General features: G+C 42.7%; 1 non-coding gene across 1 annotated transcript; it reads right to left on the reverse strand.

The window, feature by feature from the left end:
* Positions 1-1,578: 1,578 nt before the first annotated feature.
* LOC138985157 (U6 spliceosomal RNA) lies at positions 1,579-1,685 on the reverse strand. The gene has a single exon (XR_011462413.1). It is a non-coding gene; the product is annotated as a U6 spliceosomal RNA (small nuclear RNA).
* Between the last annotated feature and the right edge of the window lie 3,216 nt (positions 1,686-4,901).

Here is a 4,901-nt window from a genome sequence, read left to right on the forward strand (position 1 = left end):
CAGAAAGTGAAGAACTAAAGAGCCTCTTGATGAAAGTGAAAGAGGAGAGTGAAAAAGCTGGCTTAAAACTCAGCAATCAGAAAACTAAGATCATGGCATCCAGTCCCATCACTTCATGGCACATAGATGGGGAAACAATGGAAAGAGTGAGAGACTATTTTTGGGGGTTCCAAAATCACTGCAGATGGTAATTGCAGCCATGAAATTAAAAGACGCTTGCTCCTTGGAAGAAAAGCTATGACCAACCTAGACAGCATATTAAAAAGCAGAAACATTACTAGCAAAGGTCCATCTAGTCAAAGCTATGGTTTTTCCAGTAGTCATGGATGGGTGTGAGAGTTGGACCATAAAGAAAGCTGAGCACCGAAAAATTGATGTTTTTGAACCGTGGTGTTGGAGAAGACTCTTGAGAGTCCCTTGGACTGCAAGAAGATCCAACCAGTCCATCCTAAAGGAAATCAGTCCTGAATATTCATTGGAAGGACATGCTGAAGCTGAAACTCAAATACTTTGGCCACCTGATGTGAAGAACCGACTTACTAGAAAAGACCTTGATGCTGGGAAAGATTGAAGGCAGGAGGAAAAGGGGATGACAGAGGATGAGATGGTTGGATGGCATCACCAACTCAATGGACATGAGTTTGAGGGGAGTTGATGATGGACATGGAGAAGGCAGTGGCACCCCACTCCAGTATTCTTGCCTGGAAAATCCCATGGACGGAGGAGCCTGGAAGGCTGCAGCCTATGGGGTTGCTGAGGGTTGGGCACGACTGAGCGACTTCACTTTCACTTCTTACTTTCCTGCATTGGAGAAGGAAATGGCAACCCACTCCAGTGTTCTTGCCTGGAGAATCCCAGGGACGGGGAGCCTGGTGGGCTGCCCTCTATGGGGTTGCACAGAGTCGGACACGACTGAAGTGACTTAGCAGTAGCAGATGATGGACAGGGAAGCTTGGTGTGCTGCAGTCCATGGGGTTGCAAAAAGTCGGACACGACTGAGTGACTGAACTGAACTGAAGCCAGGAACTGGTAACTCCTTAGAGCTGGTAGTGTATACCACATGTTTTTAGGCAGTAGGGACATAAATATGTGACAACATTCTAATTTTTTTATCTTATAGTAGATATTTCCTTTTTTAAAGCATTAATTTTTTAGCTTTATTTTTATTACAAAACTAGCACATTTGATGTAGGAAAGAAGAGCACAAATAAGAAAATCAAAATCACTTATGATCACATTAGATAAAATATCTATCATTACACCGTTTTAATAACTGACTACATATTCAGTCTGGAGTTTCGCTAGAGTGAGAACTCCCCTCCCACACTCTCCTCTTCCCACCCCCCACCCCAACTCTGTTCTTTATCTTCAAATTTTTCTGAGCTATTCTTGCCCATTTGCTCTTTTATTTGAATTTGAGAATTAGGTTTTACCAAAACTCTGTTGGGATTTTTATTGGATTTGCATTCCTTTTATAGATTAATTGGAGTAGAACTGAAAATTTTACTATCTTGGTTCCTGTCTTTCATAAACACAGTATATTTCTCCATTAATTTATGTCTATTTTAATGTCTTTTTTAAAATATGGAAAGCTTCAGAAATTTGCATGTCATTTTTGCACAGGGACTGTGTTCATCTTCTCTGTACTGTTCCAACTTTAGTATATGTGTTGTCTAAGCGAGCATTCAGACAAATTTTTCTTGTAATGGTTGGATTATATCAGGAGAGAAAGGTAACATATTCTTCACTTTCTTTATGAGACCAAAAAGGAGATTAATCTGGACTAGTTATTTCTATCAAACATAAAAGCATTTAGTTGCGTGCTAGAAATGGAGGAAATGTTTCTGACTATGTTATCTCACACCATCTATCATCTAAATGGAAGGTTTTTTAAAAAAATTATTTATGGTTTTTTGGACTAAAAGTGAAGAAACCTTTTATTTATTTATTTTTGTGTGTGTCAGATTTTTAAAATTTTTATTTATTTTTCAATTGGTGGAATATTGCTTTACAATTTTATGTTGGTTTCTGCCCTAAAATAACACGAATCAGTCACAAATTGTATACATATCCCTTACCTCCCTCTCCTCCCCCAGTATTTCTGTGTATATTTTATTTTTGGCTGCTCTGGGTCTTCCTTGTAGCACGTGGGCTGTAGAGCCCTTAGCTTCAGTAGTTGCGAGGGTCGCCCTGAGGCATGTGAGATCTTAGTTCCCTGAGTAGGGATCTAACCTGAAGCCCTGCATTGGAAGACAGATTCCCACCAGGGAAATCCCAAAGTGGAAATTCTTTGGTAGTCTTGACAGAGAAATTCAGCCAATCAAAGGGGTTGGGACAACAGGGGAAAAGGAAAGGAAAGGAAAAGAAGATGGTCAGACATGATTTGGAGGAGGGCTGGAGAAATGGGTGGAGAACAGTGGGGCGGGCGGAAGAAAGTGGGGAGGAGAAAATGACAGCAAGTGTGGATTTTCTGAGTTCTGTTATTCTAGAAAACCAGCAGCATCCCTTGGGATCTTGTTAGAAATTCAGAATACAGGCCCCAACTCAGATTTACCCAGTCCAAATCTTCATTTTAACAAGATCCCCAGGTAATTTGTATGCACAGTCAAGTTCCAGAAGCTCTTAGTTGCCCCCAGCCAATCTGAGCCAGACCTGATCAATGTCATCAGCCTTAGCCCTATTAATAGACAAAACTGGTTTGGTTGCCTAGAGACCTGGAAATCTGGTTCCTCCTGTAGACTCTGCATCTCAGAGTGCTCCTACCACTTTGGCCAAAGCCGTGTGACTCCAGTTGGCCTCAGTTTCTCTGCTAGCGTGTCAGTTCTCTGCAGGGATTGGATCCTGGCCAGGACCCCAGTTTCCTCAGTGCGGTCCTCACGTTCCACCAGAGGCTTGCACTGCCCCTCCTCTGGGACGCAGGATGTGATTTTCTACTCTCTTCTCAGCTTCTGCTGGGGACCCGCTGTGACTGGCCCGATCACCTGGAACTGTGCCTGATTTTGAATATTGTCACCTGGACTTCTTCCAGAACTGCGTTCTGCTGGCAGAGAGTTCACAGTCAGATGTCCAAGTAGCCTGGCTCAATCTGAGTTAGTCATGGCCTTTGACTGCTGCACACAAGTCTGCCTCGCTGCCTCCTGGGGACAGGCTAGCTTCTGAAGACACGCTCTGTCCCCTCTGTCCCCCTGAATCTTGGCTTCTTCCCCCTTCCCAGGGCCTGAGCTGATGTGGTCTCAGCCTGCCTTACACACAAATGTCTCCTACTAAAGAGAAGGAGGCCAGCACAGAGCAAGGGTGGCAGGACTCAGTCCCTTCTCTCTGTTAACATCTAAGATGCTGGGACTTCATGGCCCTGCTTGTGTGTGTAGGCCAACTCCAAGCACTGCCCTTGGAGCCCTTTAGGTAAAAGATATCCTAAAAGTCTTGGAAGACTACTGACTACAAATGGGCCCAGTTGTTTTGCACAGCTTGTAGTTTGGGCTCTTTTCTCCAAGGTGGAGAAAAATCTTTGTGGCCTAACTTACTTTATGAACGTGAAAGTGAAAGTCGCTCAGTTGTGTCCTACTTTTTGCCACCCCATGGACTATACAGGCCATGGAATTCTCCAGACCAGAATACTGGAGTAGGTAACCTTTCCCTTCTCCAGAGGATCTTCCCAACCCAGGGATCAAACCCAGGTCTCTTGCATTACAGGCAGATTCTTTACCAGCTGAGCCATAAGGGAAGCCCAAGAATACAGGAGTGGGTAGCCTATCCCTTCTCCAGTGGATCTTCCCAGCCCAGGAACTGAACCGGGTCTCCTGCACTGCAGGTGGATTCTTTGCCAACTGAGCTATGAGGGAAGCCAACTTACTTTATAAATACAGGCTAATGCATACAGAAGCTCAATCATTTCTCTGGTTCCCATACAACCATTTCACTTTGACCTATGGTGTTATACCTCTTGCCCTGCTCAATCTGTGGTGGAACATTATACAAAGTGTATCACATCTGCTACTGTGTTTTAAGCCACGTCAGGTCGGCCATCAGCTAGAGAAGCCAATTTTTATTACTCTCCCCTAATTCATAATAAAGCACTGACTTTATCTTTAAGATTGTTACATCATTTCTATTCCTAAGAGCTATTCTTATGGTGATTAAAAAAAAAAAAAAAAAAAGATGAGAAAGAAGAAAGAAAACAAGAAGAAAGTGTGGCAGCACCCACAGCAGCTAAGGAATGGTGTGGGTGTTGTTTCCATTATTTACATACATAACACTTTCACAAGAATCCAAATGTCTTACAAAAGAAAATACAAATTGCAGGAAAGACGCGATAACACAGCAAGACACAAAGAAAACAATTATCTAGAGGAAGATTTGAATTTGGCATCCATCGTTTGCAGCAAAAGACTGGATAAGTATCCACTGGCTGCTTGCACATAGCAAGGTAGGCATGTAGTGGCATTTGCCATGGTCCAAAAAGAAGTTCCATGGAAAATAGAAGGAAATACATGCTATGCAATGTAGTCATTCCAAGTTTCTAAAGTTGCATGGCGATCTCATTAAATCAGCAGCGGTACATAAATATATGGTTTTCCAAAGACACTCTTGGCCAAGCGAAATCAAAGGTCCAGGAAGAAGTTACTCAAGATTAGCAAGAGTGTTTGGATAGGAAATAGAACATACATAAGCATGAACCATTCACTGGATCATTCTAAAGGTCCAGATTTTCTCAGGACAGACTTTATTGATAAGTCATGAAGAAGCTGTATTTGAAGTTAGTCTAAAAAAACCCAATTTTGACGGATGGCACGAAAACTCCCCTTTAGTGGTTTTCAGTGCTATGCCTGATGTTATGTCATTATTTGAACAGGGTTCCAACCAACCGTTTAAACTTTTGGCAAAGGGGAAACCTGGTATGG

Source organism: Bos mutus, chromosome 23, assembly GCF_027580195.1.
Source record: "Bos mutus isolate GX-2022 chromosome 23, NWIPB_WYAK_1.1, whole genome shotgun sequence".
NCBI classification, from domain to species: domain Eukaryota; kingdom Metazoa; phylum Chordata; class Mammalia; order Artiodactyla; family Bovidae; genus Bos; species Bos mutus.